This window comes from Budorcas taxicolor, chromosome 15, assembly GCF_023091745.1.
Source record: "Budorcas taxicolor isolate Tak-1 chromosome 15, Takin1.1, whole genome shotgun sequence".
Taxonomy (NCBI): domain Eukaryota; kingdom Metazoa; phylum Chordata; class Mammalia; order Artiodactyla; family Bovidae; genus Budorcas; species Budorcas taxicolor.
The window spans coordinates 28162422-28186900 of record NC_068924.1 but is presented as its reverse complement, the minus strand read 5'-3'; the positions used below and the strand labels follow the sequence as shown (position 1 = coordinate 28186900).

The window sequence follows — 24479 nt, the reverse complement described above, 5'->3', positions numbered from 1 at the left end:
CAGAGACCTGGCTTTGTTTGGGCAAGGGCCTTAGCATAAGCTCCCCTGGCTGACCTGGTAGCACCCCTTCCTGACAGGCTTTGGAGCTTGGGAACCTCTGGGATACTCCTCAGGAGAAGGAAGATGCTCTGTGATTCCCCAAAAGCTCATGTGAGCCTTGCATAGATGGTGTGAGGTGCATACCACTCATGAGTTCTTCATTTCACAGAAGACAAGCTTGAAGTTGAGAGTGGCCACCCAAGATGGCACAGCTGGTGGGTGCTAGGGCTTGGGGCTGCTCCCTGGAGGGTCTCTCTGAAGGCAAACCCTGTGCTCTTTCCAGGACTCTCAGTTTTACAAAGCCTTTCCCATTCCTGCTCCTCCCAAGGAGCCTGGGCCCCTGGGAACCCTCCAGGCTCCAGAGATGCCTCTAGAGCATAAGCTGGTTTGAACTCAGTGGCACAGGTCCCCCCACCAAAAACTCCCCAAACCTCCTCCCTCAGCACCTAGTGGAGGAGGTACAGTTTACATAGAGCAAGTGTTGACAGCAATTAACACTTAGTGAGTAAAGTAGGAGTATAAAGTAGCCAAACTTTTGGATCCTGCCTCCTCAGTTCAGTTCAGTTCAGTTCAGTCGCACAGTCATGTCTGACTCTGCGACCCCATGGACTGCAGCATGCCAGGCCTCCCTGTCCATCACCAACTCCCAGAGCTCACTCAAACTCCTGTCCATTGAGTCAGTAATGCCATCCAGCCATCTCATTCTCTGTCGTCCCCTTCTCCTCCCACCTTTAATCTTGCCCAGCATCAGGGTCTTTTCAAATGAGTCAGTTCTTCCCATCAGGTGGCCAAAGTATTAGAGTTTCAGCTTCAGCATCAGTCCTTCCAATGAATATTCAGGACTGATCTCCTTTAGGATGTACTGGTTGGATCTCCTTGCAGTCCAAGGGACTCTCAAGAGTCTTCTCCGACATCACAGTTCAAAAGTATCAGTTCTTTGGCGCTCAGCTTTCTTTATAGTTCAACTCTCACATCCATACATGACTACTGGAAAAACCATAGCCTTGACTAGACAGACCTTTGTTGGCGAAGTAATGTCTCTGTTTTTTAATATGCTGTCTAGGTTGGTCATAACTCCTGCCTCCTAGCCATAAACAATTGTCAGTGTTTACGAGGGTATTTATGTCTTTACAAATTCTACTTGTACTTATACTCTGGTATATGGTGGTGATTTAGTCACTAAGTTGTGTCTGACTCTTGTGACCCCACGGACTGCAGCCTGCCAGGCTCCTCTGCCCATGGGATTTCCCAGGCAAAAATACTGGAGTGGGCGGCAGTTTTCTTCTCTAGGGGATCTTCTGAACCCAGGGATCAAATCTGGGTCTCCTGCATTGCAGGATTGTTTACCAACTGAGCCACCAGGGAAGCCCACTCTAGTATATGTGCACATTATAAAATATAAATTAAAAATAAGAAAAAAGGAAAAATACATGTGAGAGTTATAGCTTCCAGACGTAGAGAATGGACTTGTAGACAGGAAGTTGGGGGAAAGGGAGGGTGAGACGAATTGGGGGAGTTGCACTGACATATATACACTACCCTGTGTGAACTAGACAGCTAGTGGGGAGCTGCTGTAGAGTACAGGGAGCTCAGCTCGGTGTTCCGTGATGGCCTAGAGGGGTGGGATGTGGGTGACGGGAGGAAGGTTGGAGGGAGGGTGGTTCAAGAGGGAGGGGATATGTGTATACTTATAGCTTATTCTCTTTGTTGTACAGCAAAAACTAACTCAACATTGTAAAGCAATTATACTCTAATAAAAAATAAATACAAGATTGATGGCATTGCAGATTCACTGTTTGGACCCCAGCACCCTTGGTCACCTCTTGGCAGAGCTATTCTGCTCCGCTGGCTCATGGTGCCAGTGCCCCCTATTGCTGCCAGAGTCATGGGTGTGGCTGCTCTGCTGAGCCTGGTGAAGGGCCCCCCTGCCTGCAGCTGTCTGAAGTCCAGGGCCTGTGCTCGGCATGGAAGGGCCATTTCCTGTTGCTGCGACAGCTCGTGCTTGCAATGTCTCGTGGGAAGTTTAGTGAAATAACACTTTTTGGAGTTAATAAACGTATTGTTGGTTACCAAAGTGATGCATTACGTCTCCTTCTCTCTGTTGTCAGACACCTGTTGGATCATTTTTCTCTGTTCACCATGTCAGGAGTGGGGCCTGACCCTCAGCCGTCCATTTACTCCCAAGGCTCAGTTATTAGAAATGAGGCTGACTTCTACTTTTCTCATTGACTGTATCTTTGAAAAAATTATTAATTAGTTAAGCTGTGGCCTGGTCTTATTGAGGCATGCAGGATCTTGAGTTGTGGTATGGGACCTCTTAGTTATGGTATGTGGGATCTCGTTCACTAAGCAGGGTTAGAATCTGGGCCCCCTGAATTAGGAGCATGGACTCTTTGCTGCTGGACCACCAGGAAAGTCCCTCATTGACTGTCTTGCTCAGGAAGTACTAAAACCAAGTGTTCTTGGGACTGGTGTCTACCAAGAAATCTAAAGTGTTTATTTATCTTAAACTCTTACTCAAAACAATACATTTCCAAACCCAAATATCTTTGTGTCTAACCTTAAATATATTCAATATGACTCTCACCTTCTTCCTCTTCAATGTGAGGTAATCAGAACTATTTTCTTTGGGAAACTCCCTATACTGACTCTCCTATGATAGACGTTGACAGATCCAGTCCCCTGATCTTCAGACCCAAATAGTGGCAGCCTGGCTTCAAGAGAATCCCCTGGGGGAACTTACTGAAAATGACAAATTCCTGGGCTCTGTCTCTGCAGAGGTGGACTGGACATACCTGGAGTAGCTCCACTCTGAAAGATCCTTGGTGGATCCCTAAGCATTTGGGAACACCTGCTCTGCACCTGCCTCGACTTGTCTAAATCATGGGGGAAAGTTGGCTCCATCTCCAGCTGAGGTCCAAGATACACAGGGGCGTGTTGAGGCTCAGGGCTGCGTAGGCAGAGAACCACTTGACTTTAGACTGCTCTTCTGCATGGGCGGGAACCAGCACTTAAAATTTCTTGAGGTCACCTCCCAGTTCTTCATATGCTCTACCGTCGGTACAGAAGGTGATGCTTATCTTCCTGTGTGCCTCAACAGACACCACACAACCATCTAATCTAAAAGTAATATCTGGTCATGTCACATCACTTAAAAAGAAAGGGGCCCAGCCCTCAGCCCCATTTGGTATTGATGGAGATGGTGATCTCTCAAGAGACCATTTCTGCCCACCTTCATTCTTGTGTTAGGGTTCAAAAGTAGACTTTTGAACATCTTCAGTAGGTGGCGATCAGTGTGGATCACGTGGCTTGGTGTCAGCTGATTTCTGTCCTGGGGGTCAGAGGCAGTTGTTAAACAGATGCAAACTGCCAACACTCTAATGCTGTCCTAGAAATATCCATCTTCAGAGAATGAAAGTAACATTGAGTATATACTGTGTCAGAAACTGTACTACTCCCCTCTTGGCACACACATCTCACTTTTTCTTCACAGTAACCATGCAAAGGTAAAATTTTAATCTCCATGTTGACAAAGATGAGGATTGAAACTTGATCTTGCCCAAAGTAAAAAAATTTCACCCTCTAGATGGCTCAACTCCAAGTCTCATTCCTTGATCTCATACCACTAAAGCCAGCAGTCTTGTGGCCAAGAAGAGTTAGGAAGATCTGCCTGAAATTCTCTATCTAGTCATTCATGAAATTGGATTGAATGACAGGGGAAAATGAGGTTAAAATTTGTGAGGGGAGGGCAGTAAGCTAACAAGTCTAGTTAATTTTTAATTGAGAATTTTGTTTTAGAGAAGTTTAGGTTTACAGCAAAATTGAAGGGAAGGTACAGAAATTTCCTATATTCCCCTGACTCCATCGGAGAAGGCAATGGCACTCCACTCCAGTACTCTTGCCTGGAAAATCCCATGGATGGAGGAGCCTGGTAGGCTGCAATCCATAGGGTTGCTACAAGTCGGACACGACTGAGCGACTTCATGTTCACTTTTCACTTTCATGCACTGGAGAAGGAAATGGCAACCCATTCCAGTGTTCTTGCCTGGAGAATCCCAGGGACGGGGGAGCCTAGCAGGCTCCCGTCTATAGGGTCGCACAGAGTTGGACACGACTGAAGCGACTTAGCAGCAGCATCAGCCCTGACTCCATAATGCATAGCTTCCCTCATTATCAACATCACCCACCAGAAGGGGACACTTCCTGTAACTGATGAACTTATGTTGACACATCAATATCACCCAAGGTCTACAATCTACATTAGGGCTCACTTTGGGTGTTGTACATTTTTGTGGGTTTTGATATATATATATATAAATGACATGGATTCAATATTATAGGGTCATACAGCATATTTTCACTGCCCCCAAAATGCTCTGGTTTTTCTAGTAGTCATCTATGGATATGAGAGTTGGACTATAAAGAAAGCTGAGCGCTGAAGAACTGATGCTTTTGAACTGTGGTGTTGGAGAAGACCCTTGAGAGTCCCTTGGATGGCAAGGAGATCCAACCAGTCTATCCTAAAGGAAATTAGTCCTGAATATTCATCAGAAGGACTGATGCTGAAGCTGAAGCTCCAATACTTTGGCCACTTGATGTGAAGAACTGACTCATTGGAAAAGACCCTGATGCTGAGAAAGATTGAAGGAGGGAGAAGGGGATGACAGAGAATCAGATGGTTGGATGGCACCACCAACTCAACGGACATGAGTTTGAGTAAGCTTCAGGAGTTGGTGATGGACAGGGAAGCCTGTCGTGCCTCAGTCCATGGGGTCACAAAGAGTCAGACATGGTAGAGCAACTGAACTGAACTGAACTGCCTCACTCACACAATTTGGGACATAAAGTTGATTTTAGAACCCCTCCCCCTGAAAACGCTTTAGCTATAAACCCCTTTCCCTTCTGCCTCCCACCCTAAAGCAAGCAACAATCTGCTATCTGTTTCTATAGATTTTCCTACTTAAGACTTTCAAATGAATGGAATCATGTAATATGTGGCTGGTTTCTTTCACTTAGCATAAGGTTTTCAAGGTTCATCCAGGCTGTAGCATGTATTAGTACTTCATTCTTGTTTTTGACCAAATAACAATTTCTTGTATGGACATACCACATTTCATTTATCCATTTGTCTGTTGATTGATATTGAGGTTTTCCTACTTTTCAGTTAGGATGAATGATGCTCCTAAAAACATTCATATCTGAGTTTTTGTGTGGGTGTAGTTTTCATTTCTTCGTGGTGTATATCCAGGAGTGGAATTGCTAGAACATGTGATGACACATTGTTTGAGAAATGGCCAGATATTTTCCAAATTGGCTGCACCGTTTTACATTCCCAACAGCTCTCTGTGAGGGTTCTGATTTCTCTACATTCTCATCAACACTCCCTATTTGACTTTTGGAATCTAGCAATCCTAGCGGATGTGACATGGTATCTCACTGTGGTTCTCGTTTGCATTTCCCTAATGACTAATAATGTTGAGAGTGTCTTTTCATGTGCTCATTGGCCATAAATATATCTTCCTTATGCATGTATGCGTGCTCATTTGCTCAGTTGTGTCCGACTACTTATGACCCCATGGACTGTAGCCTGCAAGGCTCCTCTGTCCATGGAATTTTTCAGGCAAGAATACTAAAGTGGATTGCCATTTTCCTCCTCTAGGGGATCTTTCCAACCTAGGGGTCGAAACTGTGTCTTGTGCATCTCCTGCATTGGCAGGCGGATTCCTTACCCCTAATACCACCTGGTAAGCACATAGAAACATCTATTCAGATCCTTTGCTCCTTTTAAACTTGTTTTTTTATTATTAAGTCATAAGAGTTATTATCAGATATGTAATTTGCAAATATTTTCTCCCAGTCTATGTGGGGCCTCTTTCACTTTATTCATGCTGTCTTTTGAAGCACCAAAGTTTTGAATTTTAATGAAGTTCAATTTATCTATTTTTCTCTCACACTTTATGCTTTGGGTGTCTTATGTAAGAATTACTTGCCAAATTCAAGGTAATAAAAAATTTCCCCTTTATTTTGTTCTAAGAGTTTTATAGTTTTAGTTCTTACATTTAGGTTTTTGACCCATTTGAGTTAATTTTTGTATATGGTGTGAGTTAAGCTTCACTTTCTCATGTGGCCATGCAGTTGTCTCAGCATCATTGTTGAAAAGACCATTCTTTCTCCATTGAATAGTTTGGCATTTTTGTAAAAAAAAAAAAAGAATCAATTGATTATATGTGCATGGGTTTATTCCTGGATTCTCAATTCTATTCCACAGATCTATGTGTTTATCCTTGTGTAGGACCACACTGTCTTGATTACCACTGGTCTGTAGTAAATTTTAAAATTGGGAGGCTTGAGTCCCTCTACTTTTCTCTTATTTTTCAGGTCTGCTTTAACCATTCCAAGTCCCTTGCAATTCTGTGTAGATTTTAGAGTCAGTTTGTCGATTTCTTTAAGGAGGTCTTTGGGATTCTGATTGGATGCACCGAATCTGTAGGTCACTTTGAGGAATACTGCCATCTTAATGTTAAGTGTTCTGATTCATGAACAAGGATGTTTTCCCTTTTGTTTAGATCTTTATCTTTTTCCCAACAATGACTTGTAATATTCAGAGTATAAGTTTTACACTTATTTCATTAAATATATTTCTAAGCATTTTATTTTTCGATGTTTTTGTGAATTAATATTTTCTTAATTTCATTTTTGAATTTTTCATTGCAAGTGTATGTGACGACAGCACTCTTGTATCTTCTATTGTGCAATCTTGTTGAACTTGCTTATTAGTTCTAATGGTTTTTTTTTAGTGGATTTCTTAGTTTTTTTTATGTATAAGATATAATCTGTGGCTAGAAACAGCTTAATTTCTTCTCTTCCAATGTGAATGCCACTTACTTCTTCTTACTACCTTAACTGCCCTGGCTGGAACATCCAGGACACCGTTGAATAGAAGTGGCAAGAATGGGCATCTTTGTTTTATCCTTAATCTCAGGAGGAAATCATCCAGTGTTTTTACCATTACACCTGGTATTAGCTGTGGGTTTCTCATAAAGGCCTTTTATCAAGTTTGGGGAAGTTTCTTCCTAGTTTGTTGAGTGTTTTTATCATGAAAGGGTGTTAGATTTTGTCAGATGCTTTTTCTGCATCTATTGAGATGTATATTGTCACCCTGATCATTTAACTTAAATGCAGAGTACATTATGCCAAATGCCGGCTGGATGAAGCACAAGCTGGAATCAAGATTGCCTGGAGAAGTATCAATAACCTCAGCTATGCAGATGAAACCACTCTAATGGCAGAAAATGAAGAGGAACTAAAGAGTTTCTTGATGAAGGTGAAAAAGGAGAGTGGAAAAGCTTTCTTAAAAACTCAACATTCAAAAAACTAAGATCATGGCATCCAGTCCCATCACTTTATGGCAAATAGATGGGGAAAAATGGAAACAGTGAGAGACTTTGTTTTCTTGGTCTCCCAAATCACTGCAGGTGGTGACTGCAGCCATGAAATTAAAAGACACTTACTCCTTGGAAGAAAAGCTATGACCAACCTAGACAACATAGCAGAGATATCATGTTACCTACAAAGGTCCGTCTAGTCAAAACTTTGGTTTCCAGTAGTCATGTGCAGATGTGAGAGTTGGACCATAAAGAAGGCTGAGCATGGAAGAACTGATGCTCTCAAACTGTGGTGCTGGAGAAGACTCTTGAAAGTCCCTTGGACAGTAAGGAGATCAAACCAGTCAATCCTAAAGGAAATCAGTGCTGAATATTCATTGGAAGGACTGATGCTGAAGTTGAAGTTCCAATACTTTGGCCATCCGATGTGAAGAGCCTACTCACTGGGAAAGACCCTGATGCTGGGAAAGATTGAGGGCAGAAGGAAAAGGGGATGACAGAGGATGAAATGGTTGGATGGCTTCACTGACTCAATGGATGTGAATTTGAGCAAACTCCAGGAAATAGTGAAGGACAGGGAAGCCTGGCATGCTGCAGTCCATGGGATTGGCAACTGAACCACAACAATCTCTATGGCTCTAGTGATTAAAGTCCTTTAATTATTTTTGCCAGTTCAAATATGTTGAACCCTTCTAAAGATTTTTTTATTTCACTCACTGTATTTCTCAACTCCAGAATTTCAATTTTTTTTAAACAATTTTCATTGGTTTATTGATATACTTCATTTGCTGAGACATTGCTATTTCTTTCTTTACTTCTTTAACATGCTTTTCTTTTTTTTTAAGTTTCACAATAATTTTAATTAGAAAAATGATGATGCTATGCCATCAGTGTTTATGAATCTTGTCAAGTGACAACAGACGGTAATTTACTTAACCATTTAAAAATTGTCCTTTTTAGATCCAAGCCTGGTATTAAAAAACAAAAAAGTAATACTCTACTATCTTCTTAAAAAATTGACAGTGATATGTCTTTATTTGGAATAAGCAAGTTTAAGGAATAGCTATTTATAATCTTTAAAACAATGCACTGAAAATGTCTTAATTTCAGAGTTTTATTGTATTGCACTGAAGGAACAGCAGGATGGTTATACAATGTTCTCTCTCATTTGGTTTTGAAAATCTAAAGTATTTGCAAATTCTTAAGAATACCTTTACCACCAGATTAGAACATTTAGTATCCAATTTCTTAATAAGTAAAGTCTCACAAATTAAAACACATTTAAAATAGCTGTAAATGCATTCTTCACAAGTAAGTCAGCGTGTATTTTTATATCAGGTTCACTTATGCTTAAGAATTAAAGCAAGTATATTACTCTGGTGGAAATATGGGGAAATCTCTCATTCATGCAATATACAGGGATAGTATTTCAAGTCCAAGGGGGAAAAAATCCCACTCTTATTTTTTTAATGCATGCATATATAATCACCTACATGATAGATAAGGAAAACCATGAAGTTTCCCACAGGTCAGATACATATTTTCAGTTCATCAGAAGCACCTGATATCTACAGCTAATTTATAATTAAATGGCATTTCAATAAAACCAAAATGAGCCCTACAAGTTCCTATAAACGAAAGCTTCCAATGGACTAAGGACAGTCAATAATTAATGCAATCATTCAAGGGATTATGGCTGTTCCTTAAGGAGTGCAAATTCAAACCTGTCAACACCAGAGGTGTCATTTTATATTAATTTATATGTAATTCCATTTAAATTCTTTATCCGAGTATAACATATGAAAACAGTCTTTCCACAAGCAAAAAATGTGGAAACATTTAAAAAATAAGGAGTCATTTTTAAAGTAACTGATCAGATTCCATAGGCTACTCTTGGAAACAGGATCTTGCTGGATAGAATCCCTTTGTTGGTGGCTTTTTGCATGCACTTAATTGTACCAGTTCTTCTAAGCGTTGTTCTAAGAGCTCACCAAAACATAGATCATGCCATACAGGTAGTAAAAAAATGCTAGAAGATAAAAAGCTAATTTGCACCATCCTTCTTTCTGACAATATGCTAGAATATCTGCATTCATGATGGTTGTAGGATCATAGAGTCGTGGTCCACTCATCACTGGTCTACTCATATACCTCCAAATATGATATGCCAAGAGGGGCATATTGAGACCCAGTGTAAGCCACTCTGCTGCACAAAGAAACATGACACAGAAGAAAGCATGGATGAGGTACTCTGGAAGGACAGGAGGATTCGGGGTATTACACTGGTCTATAGGATTCTTGTAGTCAGTCTTCAGCTCATCAAATGCTATAATAGCTAAGCACGTAGCACGCCCCTCTGCTCCCTTGACATCCTGTGGAGTGATGCCAGACCTCGAGGAGGCGGAGCCGGTTAGCTAAGCGCTGTCCCTCAGGGCCCATCAGCACCGTGGCCGCCCCACCCGGCGCAGGAAGAGCAGCGGCCTAACATGCTTTTCTTTAGTTCTCTGAACATTCCTTCTTTTAAAAATTATTTATTTATTTATTTATGGCTGCATCAGGTTTTAGTTTTGGTACACGCAAGATCATTTATTGTGGTGCCTGGGCCTTTCCTGTTGCGGAGTATGGGCTCCAGAGTAAGTGGGCTCTGTAGATGTGGCACGTGGGCTTAGTTGCCCTAGAGCATGGGGGATCTTAGTTCCCTAACCAGGGATTGAACGCATATCCCCTGCATTGGAAGGTGGATTCTTAATTACCCGGTTTTAGTGAAGTGATGGTTTTAGTGAAGCCTATTTTTCTGCATCAGTATTTGGCCTTTGATGCTGTTCCTTGGGGAGATGTAGCTTTGAGTGTGCCCACAGTTCCTTGAATGATGATATTTGTAGAACTTTCTTGCTTATCTTGACTATACCCAGCTGTTAAATTCCACTAACTGCTGGTTAATAGCTCTAATGTTTTCAACAGTGCTCTGTGGTGCAAACTGCTCTATAAATGAATCCAATCAAACTGTGACCCTTTTGAAGGAACAGTTTTTGAAGTATGTATTTGAGATTTGTTCTGACCTCAGTGGGTTCCTCTTAGCTGTTTTATTTCCTGATTCTCTTCTACAAACTATCCAGCCTGTATTCTGGGTTATATCTTCATTAAATCCATTAAATCTCTCTATTTTCTTTCTTCTATAAACTCCACTGCTGCTGCTGCTGCTGCTGCTGCTGCTAAGTTGCTTCAGTCGTGTCTGACTCTGTGCGACCCCATAGACGGCAGCCCACCAGGCTCCCCGGTCCCTGGGATTCTCCAGGCAAGAACACTGGAGTGGATTGCCATTTCCTTCTCCAATGCGTGAAAGTGAAAAGTGAAAGTGAAATCGCTCCACTGTCTTGAGAGCAAACATTAAGTTTGAACTTTTCCATTCTCTTTTGCAAAAAGTCAGCTCTTTGGCGAAGACCTGCTGAGCTATCTGTTTTATGGTCTGCTTTCCCCTCAGAAAAATCTTTGTAGCTGTGCAGCTGCGGATGGAAACAATGGCAAATTTCTCTCTAAGTAATAATACTCTGCTGCTGCTGCTGCTAAGTCGCTTCAGTTGTGTCCAACTCTGTGTGACCCCATAGACGGCAGCCCACCAGGCTCCCCTGTCCCTGGGATTCTCCAGGAAAGAACACCACTCTAGGAACTGAATAATCAGGAGGTGAGGGCAAGCAGTCTGAGATCCTCTGGGCTGGCCTCTCCTCATGTGAAGCCACTGTCTCATGAGTTAAATCAAGGGCAGTCGAGGCTCCAATAGTCTCAGCATGCCATACCCAAGCTAGAGCCTCCGTCTCACGAGATGGGAGTGGGTAGAAGAGGGAGACCCACTGCTTCTCAACTGGACTTACCTGCCACCTAGCCTTAGCAATAGTAGCTGGGGACGGGATGAGAAATGCCAAAGTCCTGATCCTCCTAGGAAGAAAGTCCTCTAATTGGTTATCATGGGGAGAGGAAGTCCTGTGTTCATGAAATCAGCAGCCTGGAGTGCAGTTTCTTTCTTGCTGAGCTGAGTGAAAGGAGGGAGGCCAAGGCCTTGGTTCAGATACCGCAACTTCTTGCTTTTCTTACCAAATTTTCATAGATTTCTTTGAATGGATGTTTCTTCACACACTCAACAGTAATTGAAGCCTTAGAACTGCTTACAGAGTTCTTTTTAAAAACTGATATTATTTTCACTTTTGGCTGTGCCGGGTCTTCGTTGCCGTGCATGGGCTTTCTCTAGTTGCGGTGCACATGCTTCTCATTGTGGTGGGTTTCCTTTTTGCAGATCACAGGCTTTAGAGCTTGGGCTTCAGTAGCTGTGGTCACGGGCTTAGTTGTCCCTTGGCATGTGGGATCTTCCCGGACTAGGGATCAAACCTGCGTCCCCTACATTGGCAGGCAGACTCTTAAACATTGGACAACCAAGGAAGAGCTTAGAGAGTTTTAAATGATTGTTTATTCAAAATATTTTTCACTAGTTTTAATGGGTGTGGGTCAGTAGATGTTGTGCTAGAATTTTACCTCTCCGGCTCCCTTATTCTTGAGCTAACCTTAAGAGGTTGCCCTGTAGCTCCTCTACTAAGGCAATAAAATCATGCTTTGATCCAACCTAGTTTCTTAATTAACTGATTGTGAGCCTAATACTATTTCCACCAAAGCTACCTGTTCAGATGTCTGGATGTTTAGATTACTTATTCTATGTGTTGTTAGGCAGAGATAATAATTACCTAAGTTCTCTTGCCACCCAACTGGTCAACCTAGCTTCTGTTTTTGCTCTCCTCTAATTTATTCTGCACATGGCAGTCAGAGTGAGTGGTTTTTAGAAAGAGCTCATTTTGTCATAATATAGTACCACTTAGCTGCTTGAGTGATTTTCCATTGTTCTTACAATAAAGTACAAAAGTCCTTGACATGGTCTCCAAGACCCCATTTTTCTCTTTCACTTCTTCTCATGTCTCATTCACTCTGAGCCCCACTTCCTGTTCCACCCCACCCCTCTGCCTTTCACCAACATATTCTCTAGTCTCACCCTAGTCTTGCAAATTTTTATTGTGCATTTAACATACTCTCTCCTATTTCAGGCCCACTGCACATGTTCTCTGACTTACGTGCTGTTCTTTCCTGATTCAGATCTTACCTAAATGTCACCTCCTCTAGGAAACTTTCCCTAACCTCCCAGAATAGTTCAGGTATTCCTATTTTAATGACACCCCGACACTTTCTACTTCTTCACAGAATTTTTTTTTTAATGTTTATTCATTTATTTGGCTGTACCGGATCTTACTTGCGGCATGTGAGATCTAGTTCCTAGATCCCCTGCAGTGTAAGTGTGGGCTCTTAATCCCTGGACTGCCAGGGAAGTCCCTAGAATGTGTGTTTTTGATCAACTGATTAATAGGATGATTATCTGTTTAGCAAACCCCTCCTCATAGTATGGGCTTCCCTGGTGGCTGAGATGATAAAGAATCTGCCTGCAATGCAGAAGAACTGGTTTAATCTCTGGGTTGGGAAGAACCCCTGGAGAAGGGAATGGCTACCCACTCCAGGATTCTTGCCTGGAGAACTCCGTGGACAGGGGAGCCTGGTGGTTACAGTTCATGAGGTTGCAAAGAGTCAGTCTTTCAGTTTCCCCATAGCATATTAGCGTATGAAGCCAGGGTTTCTGTCTGCCTTGACCCAGTGTTTAGCACAGGACCTGACACAGAGCAGGGACTCCACAAACACTTGAGTGTGGAAACAGTGTTCTTTAGAGCACTGAACGCCAGAGCTGTGAGGGTGGCCCTTGGCGGGGTCTACTTACAGCTGATACGGAACCAGAGGAAAAGTTGTAAATTTAAACAGAAAACTCCTCCCCACTTATATTTGTATTTATAAAACCCGATCTTAGTAATGAGCAGACTGGTGGACACTTATTCCAAAGGAAGTTTCACTAACATCTCTATCCTTGGGCTAGTGTTGTGATAATGTGGCTGGCCCCTCTTTCTTCTTAAGATTCTTGTGATGAATATCATGGCACATATGAAAAAAGGCCTTTTACTCTTGACACTGTGGTCTGTGAGTCTGTTTTAACCATATACAAGCAGATGATATTGAGAATATAGACTGAGAAAGCAATTTTTTTTAAAAGTAATCAACAGCAACAACAATACTTGCTACTGTTGGTACTGATTAAGTGTTTTCTTTGTGGTAGACTAAATTATTTTCAAAAAATTCTATGATAATTTCATAGAGTAGATAATTTTATTTCCATTTTCTAGATAAGTAAACTGAGTTTTGGAAAGATGAAGTTCCTTGCTCAAGGACACATTGTAAGTTAATGTTAAGCTGAGACTCAAACTCATGTGTTTTTGGCACCAGCGCCCAAACTCTTGATCTCTGTTCGTTTTTTTAAATTGAAGTACAGACTCACAGGTGTAGAGAACATACTTGCGGCTGCCAAGGTGGGGCGGGGGAGGGACGGCCTGGGAGTTTGGTGTTAACAGATGGTAACAATTACATTTCAAACAGATTAAACAACAAGTTTCTACTGTATAGCACATGGCACTATATTCCATGTTCTCTGATAAACCATAAGGGAAAAGAGCATGAAAAAGAATGGATATATATATACACTGAAAAAAGTAGTGGAAGTGTTAGTTGCTCAGTTGTATCTGACTCTTTGCAACCCCCATGGACAGCGGCCTGCCAGGTTTCTCTGTTCGTGGAGTTCTCCAAGCAAGAATACTGGAATGGTTAGCCACCCTCTCCAGGGGATCTCCCCAACCCAGGAATCAAATCCGGGTCTCCTCTACTGCAGACAGATGCTTTACCATCTGAGCCACCAGTATATCTATATATATACTGGAATGGGATAGCCCACTCCACTAGTCTTACTTAGAGAATCCTATGGACAGAGAAGCCTGGCAGGCTACATACAGTCCATGGGGTTGCAAAGAGTCAGACTCAACTGAGCAAGTAGCACCTTCCCTACTTTTTTCATATATATATGTATATATACATTCTTTTTCATATTCTTTTCCCTTACGATTTATTACAGGATATTGAATATAATTCCCTGTGTTATGCAGTAGGATCTTGTTGTCTATCCATCCTAAATGTAATAGTTTGCATCTGTTAACCCCAAACTCCCGGGCCGTCCCTCTCCCGACCCTCTTGGCAACCACAAGTGTGTTCTCTATATGAGTCTGGTTCTGTTTTGTAGATAGGTTCATTTGTGCATGTTTTAGATTCTACCTAAAAGTGCTTTCATATGGCATTTGTCTTTCTCTTCTTAATCTCTGTTCGATATTGCAAAGTGATTCTAGAATTCTGCAAGTGATTTCTTGCTGACAGTCTTCTAAAACTTCATGTAAACTTTCCTCTGAGGTGCCTTTTGAAAACTTTCATCTTTAAGTGGCTTGAGAGAGGGACGCTTCTCACTTCATCTCTTATCAAAAGATCACCAAAAGCTAAAATCTGTTTTAACCATTCCATGTTTGAGTAAATGTGAGCCTTGCTCCAGAGTTTCTTGATTTTACATGGACATTATCAGGAAATCAAAACAGCAGTGACAATAACAATAATGGGAAAAGCCCGCTGACTGTGTTAATCAGGCAGCACATAAAGGGATATGGATGAAAACACACAGGAGTTTATCAAATCTAAATCCTATTTACACTTATTACCTCTCAAATCACTGGAGTATGCTTGTCAAGCAAGAGAGTAGATTTTAAAACATATCCCACAGAGGTTTTGGTGAGTGAAGTAATTGGAGTTATGGATCTAAATTAATAAGTGAGAAAATGCTTTTCTTATAGCTCTGAGATAACTGCCTTGAAGTCTATATGTTCTAGAGTCCTTGCTAACTGGGTAGCTAAGATATGGAAGCAACCTAAACGTCCATTGGCAGGTGAGCAGATAAAGAAAGACATGGTGGGATACACACAAGGGAATCCATTCATAAAAAGGAATGAAATAATGCCATGTGCAGCAACAGGGACGGACTCAGCAAGCGTCATACTGATTGAAGTAAGGCAGAACGAGGAAGACAAATACTGTATGATATTACATGCATGAAATCTAAAATAAGACAAAAATGAACTTATTTATGAAACAGAGATAGACTCGCAGATACAGAAAACAAACTTGTGTTTGCCCGAGGAGAAAGAGGTTGGTGGAGAGACAAATTAGGAGTTTGGGGTTAGTAAGTAGCAACTACTATATATAAAATAGTTAAAGCAAGGTCCTACTTATAGCACAGGAAACTATAGTCAATATCCTATAATAAACCACAATGGAAAAAATATAAAAGACTATGTATATTTGTATAACTGAATCACTTTACTATACACCAAAAACTAACACAACCTTGTAAATCAACTGTACTTCAATAAAAAATAGATACAATCCTTGCTATTCAGTAGCCAAGGACAATTCTTCATACAGATCTTTAAGTTAAAAAGCCTAAGTAAATAAAACTCCAGGAAGACTTTCTGCCATCAAAATTATTCAGAATGGCTTAATTGATGATGCTATCTGATCCTTATTAACCTTTTACCCTAATTATAAACAGAAAAGAATTTATAATGTGTGTATATCCAAATGTTTATATAATATTTATCAAGTTTTGATTTTATAAGAATATAAAGAAAAACAAAAATGGAACATAATCTCACCTTCCAGAAAACTCCTGTGGTTGTTGTTTTTTTTTAAATTAGACTAATACATGCATCTGATTGTTGTTGTTCAGTCGCTCAGCTGTGTCTGACTCTTTGTGACCCCATGGACTGTAGCACACCAGGCTTCCTTGTCCTCACTATCTCCTGGAGTTTGCTCAAACTCATGTCCATTGAGTTGGTGATGGCATCTGACCATCTCATCCTTTCTCCTCCTGCTTTCAATCTTTCCTAGCACCAGGGACTTTTTCAATGAGTCAGTTCTGGTACCTGGTAATGTACCTGGTACCTGTAGTAAAACTCTAAATAATGCAGGAAGATATAAAATGAAAAATGAAAGCTCCTTCCCACTGCCACCCCCTCCCAGATCATCACAAAATCTTTCCTCTGCATTTTTCCAAAAAATTATATATATATATAATGAAATAGAAATACATATATTTGAAAAGTATACAAAAAGACATATACTATATCCACTTAAACTTTGCTTTTTCATTTATAAAATATCTTGGAGATTTGTAAATCAGTAAATAGAGACCAATTGCATATAAAAATTATCAAATTTTATTTTGAAATGATTAAAAATTTACAGAAAAGTTGGAACTATATCTTAAAAAAAGTAAACGAAAACTTTTTCTCCCTGAATGATTTAATTGTAAGTTTTTGACCTAATGCCCCATTACACCTCAGTACTCTAGAGTCTGTTCCTTACAAAGACAATTCCCTGCATAGCCACAATGCGATGATCAAAATCAGAAAATTAAATCTAATCTATCTCATCATTTTATTATTCAAGTTTTGTCAATTGCCCCAATAATGGCTTTTATAGCATAAGAATTCAGTTCAGAATCAAAGGTTGCATTTAGTTCTCTGGTCTTTCTAGCCTGCTTCCATATGGAACATTTCCTCAATCTTCTTTTGATTTTTTTTTTTTTTTTACCTGTACACTGGAAGACCGCAGGTCAGCTATTTCCTAAAATGGTCTCAGTTTGGGTTTGTATAATGTCTCTTCATGCCTGGACTCGGGTCTTGTATCTTTGGCAAACTCATCACGGAAGTGATGCTGTGTTCTTCATATAGCATCCTAGCAAGAGGCACACCATTCGTGTTTGTCTTGGTGCTAAAGACTTTGACTGTGTGGGTCACACAAACTGTGGAAAATTCTTAAAGAAATGAATACCAGATCACCCTACCTGTCTCCTGAGAAACCTGTATGTAAGTCAAGAAGCAACAGTTAGAACCAGACATGGAACAATGGACTGGTTCAAAATTGGGAAAGGAGTACATCAAGGCTACATATTGTCACCCTGCTTACTTACATGCAGAGTACATCATACAAAATGCTGGGCTGGATGAATCATAAGTTGGAATCAAGATTGCTGGGAGAAATATCAACAACCTCAGATATGCAGATGATACCACTCTAATGGCCGAGAGTGTAGAGGAGCTAAAGAGCATCATGTTGAGGATGAAAGAGGAGAGTGAAAAAGCCGGCTTGCAAGTCAACAAACTTTCAAAAAATGAAGATCATGGCATCTGATCCCATCCCTTCATGGCAAATAGATGGGGAAAAAGTGGAAATGGTGGCAGATTTTACTTTCTTCAGCTCCAAAATCACTGCAGATGGTGATTGCAGCCCCCAAATTAAAAGATGCTTGCTTTTGGAGGAAAAGCTATGACAAACTTAGACAGTGTATTAAAAAGCAGAGACATCACTTTGCCAACAAAGGTCCATATAGTCAAAGCTATGGTTTTTCCTAGTGCTTGCTGTGGCTTCCCTATTAGTGTAGATGGTAAAGAATCTGCCTGCAATGCAGGAGACCGGGATTTGATCCTGGTTGGGAAGATACCCTGGAGAAGGGAATGGCAATCCACTCCAGGATTCTTGCCTAGAGAATTCCATGGACAGATCACGGGGTCACAAAGAGTTGGACACGACTGAGGACTAAACTGCACGGTTTTTCCAGTAGTCATGTATAGATGTGAGAGCTGGGCCATAAAGAAGGCTGAGTGCTGCAGCCTTCTCCTCCCACTGATGCTTTCAAACTGGGGTACTGGGGAAGACTCTTGAGAGTCCCTTGGACTGCAACGAGATCAAACCAGTCAATCCTAAAGGATATCAGTCCTGAATATTCATTGGAAGGACTGATGCTGAAGCTGAAACTCTGATACTTTGGCCACATGATGCAAAGAGCTGATTCACTGGAAAAGAGCTCGATACTGGGAAAAATTGAACGCAAGAAGAGAAGGTCCATCTAGTCAAGGCTACGGTTTTTCCAGTAGTCATGAATGGATGTGAGAGTTTGACTATAAAGAAAGCTGAGTGCAGAAGAATTGATGCTTTTGAACTGTGGTTCTGTAGAAGACTCTTGAGAGTCCCCTGGACAGTGAGGAGATCAAACCAGTCAATCCTAAAGGCAATCAGTCCTAAATATTCATTGGAAGGACTGATGCTGAAGTTGAAGTTCTAATACGTTGACACCTGATGTGAAGAGCCTACTCACTGGGGAAGACCCTGATGCTGGGAAAGATTGTGGGCAGGAGGAAAAGGGGATGACAGAGGATGAAATGGTTGGATGGCATTACTGACTCAATGGACATGAGTTTGAGCAAACTCTGGGAGATGGTGAAGGACAGAGAAGCCTGGCGTACTGCAGTCCATTCGGTCAAAAAGAGACACACACCACTTAGCGACTGAACAACAACTATAGTCCTGGGAGCAATCTTTAAGTTCATCAGTACACCCCTATCATTTGAATCTGTTTTAGGTCTCATGTTCCTTCTTACCTGTATCAAAACTCATACTAAACAATGAGTTGTAAAAGAGGGTTTATTTTTGCATCTGTCTATAAGTCTTTGCCCCCAAGCTTAACAAAAACAAACACAAGTGCTACTACTAGGTATTTTAACAGAGAGAATTTATTATAGAGAATTGCTAACTAGAAGACTGAAAAGACAGAGGGATATCATGGAAGTAGCAATTGCAAGAAGAGCTACTACCACTAGGACTGGGAAAGCAAAAGAAAGAATCTGAAAGTATTAAGATATGGAGCTTGGAGGAGAACCTCAGACCTCTGGGGAAGGGGACTTTGGCCATCTGGTGCTCATACTTCTTCCCAGGTGGTGAAGTGGTAAAGAATCCACCTGCCAATGCAGGAGACACAGGAGACGTGGGTTTGATCCCTGGGTTGGGAAAATCCCTTGGAGTAGGAAATGGCAACCTGCTTCAATATTCTTGCTTGGAAAACTCCATGGACAGAGGAGCCTGGCATGGGTTGCAAAGAGTCGGACACGACTGAGCAATTGAGCAATCATACTTCTGCAGTGGAGTGGAGGAAATAATCAGACTGGTTTTATGAACTTGGAAAAACTGAAAACTGTACCCAACTACTTGTAGAAAAAACTTCTGGGGTAAAAAAGAAGCAAAGGGTGTTACTGACAGTACTAGGACATCTGGAGAAAGATGATGGGAAGCAGACAGAACAGAGCAACTCCCGTCCTTACCCTTGAGCCTTTCAGTCTCATATCACCTGCTATTGGCAGGACCTCCCCCAGCTGGCCAAGGAGAAGTATGGTCTACAGAGTCCCAGCAGCAGCTTCAGAAGCCTGAATATAGAGGCTGGGCTTGAAGCTGAGAAACGGTAACTTAATAACTGGAACAAAACTTTAATTCCAATGGACAGTGATCTTGAGTATTCTGAATTAATTTTTCCTATTAATAGAACCCAGTAGGCATTATACTTAAACTGCAGATGCCATTCTCTATCCCACCCTGCCCTATTCAGGGAAATTTTCTTGCATTGTATGTTTGAAAATATTTTCTATTTAATTTATTGGATTTTCTACCTCAGGCTTGTCAACTTTTTTTTTAGTTGGAATAGCTTGGTCTTCCATAGACGTTAACTTTTTCTCTAATTTCTTTAATATTTTGTATTTTACTCCCCATTCTCTGTGCTTTTCTCAAGCTTTTCCTCTGTTAGTAGTTTAGTTATTAATGACCTCTATTTTTTTACTTTCTATCTCTATTGGATCTATTATCTCCATAATGGTATCATGTGCTCTTCAATTTGTTTCCTTAATCTTTCTCTTCTTGTAAGCTTCCTTTATTTTAATGCATGTTTTAAGCAAGTGGTTCTAGGGAATGAAGTTATTTTGAAGAATTTTCTTGTATTCTCTGAGTAATACTTTGTTCTAGGCAGAGGTCTTTGCCTCTCTTTTGCATATGGTTTTATTTAGATACTCATGCTACACTTTGGTTGCTATGCCATTTAGTTATGTGGTTGCTATGCCATTTATATTCTATTTGACATATTGACTGACCATATTCTTCTGCATTTTGATTCTGTTTTCAAAAAGGGAAATTACTATTTTCACCCCAAACTACATGTTCACTAATTAGTTTTTCTTCTCCTCTCAATTCCCTCCTCTTCCTTCTCTTTCCCCACCTCCTAGTTTTACCTTTTTGCCCCACTTTGTTCTCAGTCTTCTTTTCCTTTTTCATCATATCCTCTTTTCTTCTTTATTATTCTAAGTAAACTTTATGCCAATTTTTTCTTTACAAACTACAGACCTGAGTTTCCTCTGTTAGTATTTTATATAAGGACAAGCTAAGGGTTCTTTGTAAAATCAGCATGTACAGGTTTTTTAAAAAGGGGGTATTGATGGAATTAAGATGATAGTTTAGTTGTCTCCAGGAATGCTGAAATTCTATGGAAAATCTCTGCGGGAGATAATCTATCTGTCTATCCATCTAGATACAGACATACAAAAACAAGAGACAAACCAATGTTAAAAATGAAGTAACATTATATCAAAGATCTTGTGCCTCAAGTTCACACAGACATGTTTTGCAAACTTGGCTGAAGCAAACACCAAGGCTGAAGACCCTTGCGGCATTTTTTTCTCCTTCTTCAGTTCAGTTCAGCTGCTTAGTCGTGTCCGACTCTTTGCGACCCCATGAACCATAGCATGCCAGGCCTACCTGTCCATCACCAACGCCCGGAGTTCACTCAGACTCATGTCCATCGAGTCAGTGATGCCACCCAGCCATCTCATCCTCTGTCGTCCCCTTCCTCTCCTGCCCCCAATCTCTCCCAGCATCAGAGTCTTTTCCAATGAGTCAACTCTTCGCATGAGGTGGCCAAAGTACTGGAGTTTCAGCTTCAGCATCAGTCCTTCCAATGAACACCCAGGGCTGACCTCCTTTAGGATGGACTGGTTGGATCTCCTTGCAGTCCAAGGGACTCTCAAGAGTCTTCTCCAACACCACAGTTCAAAAGCATCAACTCTTCAGTGCTCAGCCTTCTTCACAGTCCAACTCTCACATCCATGCATGACTACTGGAAAAACCATAGCCTTGACTAGATGGACCTTTGTTGGCAAAGTAATGTCTCTGCTTTTTAATATGCTATCTAGGTTGGTCATAACTTTCTTTCCAAGGAATATGTGTCTTTTAATTTCAAGGCTGCAATCACCATCTACAGTGATTTTGGAGCCCCCCAAAATAAAGTCTGACACTGCCATGTTTCCCCATCTATTTCCCATGAAATGATTGGACTGGAGGCCATGATCTTTGTTTTCTGAATGTTGAGCTTTAAGCCAACTTTTTCACTCTCCTCTTTCACTTTCATCAAGAGGCTCTTTAGTTCCTCTTCACTTTCTGCCATAAGGGTGGTGTCATCTGCATATCTGAGGTTATTGATATTTCTCCCGGCAATCTTGATTCCAACTTGTGCTTCTTCCAGCCCAGCGTTTCTCATGATGTACTCTGCATAGAACTTAAATAAGCAGGGTGACAATGTACAGCCTTGACGTACTCCTTTTCCTATTTGGAATCAGTCTGTTGTTCCATGTCCAGTTCTAACTGTTGCTTCCTGATCTGCATATAGGTTTCTCAAGAGGCAGGTCAGGTGGTCTGGTATTCCCATCTCTTTCATAATTTTCCACAGTTTATTGTGATCCACACAGTCAAAGGCTTTGGCATAGTCAATAAAGCAGAAATAAATGTTTTCTGGAACTCTCTTGCTTTTTCCATGATCCAGCAGATGTTAGCAATTTTCCTCTGCCCTTTCTAAAACCAGCTTGAACATCTGGAAGTTCATGGTTCACGTATTGCTGAAGCCTGGCTTGGAGAATTTTGAGCATGACTTTACTAGCGTGTGAGATGAGTGCAATTGTACAGTAGTTTGAGCATTCTTTGGCATTGCCTTTCTTTGGGATTGGAATGAAAACTGACCTTTTCCAGTCCTGTGGCCACTGCTGAGTTTTCCAAAATTGCTGGCATATTGAGTGCAGCACTTTCACAGCATCATCTTTCAGGATTTGAAATAGCTTAACTGGAATTCCATCACCTCCACTAGCTTTGTTTGTAGTGATGATTCCTAAGGTCCACTTGACTTCACATTCCAGGATGTCTGGCTCTAGGTGAGTGATCACACCATCGTGATTATCTGGGTCATGAATCTCTTTTTTGTACAGTTCTTCTGTGTATTCTTGCCACCTCTTCTTAATATCTTCTGCTTCTATTGAAGTGAAGGGAAGACGCTCAGCTGTGTCTGACTCTTTGCGACCCCATGGACTGTAGCCTACCAGGCTCCTCCCTCCATGGGATTCTCCAAGCAAGAGTACTGGAGTGGGTTGCCATTGCCTTCTCCAGGGGATCTTCCCGACCCAGGGATTGAACCTGGGTCTCCCGCATTCCAGGAGGATGCTTTAACCTCTAAGCCACCAGGGAAAATCTGCTTCTGTTAGGTCCATACAATTTCTGTCCTTTATCGAGCCCATCTTTGCATGAAATGTTCCTTTGGTGTCTCTAATTTTCTGGAAGAGATCTCTAGTCTTTCCCATTCTGTTGTTTCCCTCTATTTCTTTGCATTGATCCCTGAGGAAGGCTTTCTTATCTCTCCTTACTATTCTTTGGAACTCTGCATTCAGATGCTTATATCTTTCTTAGTCCCAATCCAAATGCTGAAACTTACCAGCTCTGGCATGCAAGGGCAGGAAACTGTCATAATGAGAGTACGTGGGCATGAATGAGAAAAGCATGATGGCTAGACTGGATGCCTACCCCTCCAGATGTCTAGAGGAAGGAAGTGGAATGTGTCACAACTATGACTCACTAGTTGGCTAGCGAACTTGGGCCAATCAGCATGGCTCAGGGATGCTAGTAAAGCAGGAAGGGAAAGGGGAGGGAAGGGTTGTCCTGAATGTATCTCTTCACCTAGAGCCTGATGGTCCTTTGTGGGACCAGGACTCATAAAGGATCACAATTGTACTGACTCTTATTTTAGCCTTTGACTACATGGCTACTGACTTCTAATTCGATCTGCAGCTTAACAGTAACAGTGGAGGTTAAGAGATATGCCTCACCCTCTATCAAATAACGACTAGGAGGAGTACAAAGTAGGACTCCCATTTTGAATAATCTCATTTTAAACAAACATCCTCGTGATCTGAAACCGCTTTAGGACATGGATGCATACCTCCCTGCTGTAGATAATGGAGGTATGAGTACTCTTGCAAGCTGATGCTAATGGATGTATTGAGTTAGGGTTAGTTTAAATATCAGTTAATTCTGTTTAACTACTGATAAAAAGAAACTTAATATAAACTATTTCAAGGGTGATATAGTTTTGGAGATGTCATCTACATTTATTCAGTTTTGAACTAATAACTTTAACTTGGAAGAAGATATTTTCTGTATAGTTCTTCTGTGTATTCGTGCCACCTCTTCTTAATATCTTCTGCTTCTGTTAGGTCCATACCGTTTCTGTCCTTTATTGTGCCCATCTTTGCATGAAATGTTCCCGTGGTATCTCTAATTTTCTGAAAGATATCTCTAGTCTTTCCCATTCTATTGTTCTCCTCTATTCCTTTGCATGGATCGCTGAAGAAGGCTTTCTTATCTCTTCTTGCTGTTCTTTGGAACTCCACATTCAAATGGGTATATCTTTCCTTTTCTCCTTTGCCTTTAGCTTCTCTTCTTTTCTCAGCTATTTGTAAGGCCTCCTCAGACAACCATTTTGCCTTTTTGCATTTCTTTTTCTTGGGGATGGTCTTCATCACTTCCTCCTGTACAGTGTCACAAACCTGCATTCATAGTTCTTCAGGCACTCTGTCTGTCAGATCTAATCCCTTGAATCTATTTGTCACTTCCACTGTATAATCATCCAGAAAAACATCTATTTCTGCTTTATTGGCTATGCCAAAGCCCTTGACAGTGTAGATCACCACAAATTGTGGAAAATTCCTAAAGGGATGGGAATACCGGACCACCTGACCTGCCTCTTGAGAAACCTGTATGCAGGTCAGGAAGCAACAGTTAGAACTGGACATGGAACAGCAGACTGGTTCCAAGTAGGGCAAGGAGTACGTCAAGGCTGTATATTGTCACCCTGCT

General features: G+C 41.2%; 1 protein-coding gene and 1 non-coding gene across 2 annotated transcripts in view; one reads left to right on the top strand and one right to left on the bottom strand.

Moving 5' to 3' along the window:
- Positions 1 to 24479, top strand: part of SMIM35 (small integral membrane protein 35) — a 42169-nt gene that overhangs the window by 3677 nt on the left and 14013 nt on the right. The window lies entirely within an intron of this gene.
- Positions 18854 to 18973, bottom strand: LOC128061084 (small nucleolar RNA SNORA40). Its single transcript, XR_008200698.1, has one exon. It is a non-coding gene; the product is annotated as a small nucleolar RNA SNORA40 (small nucleolar RNA).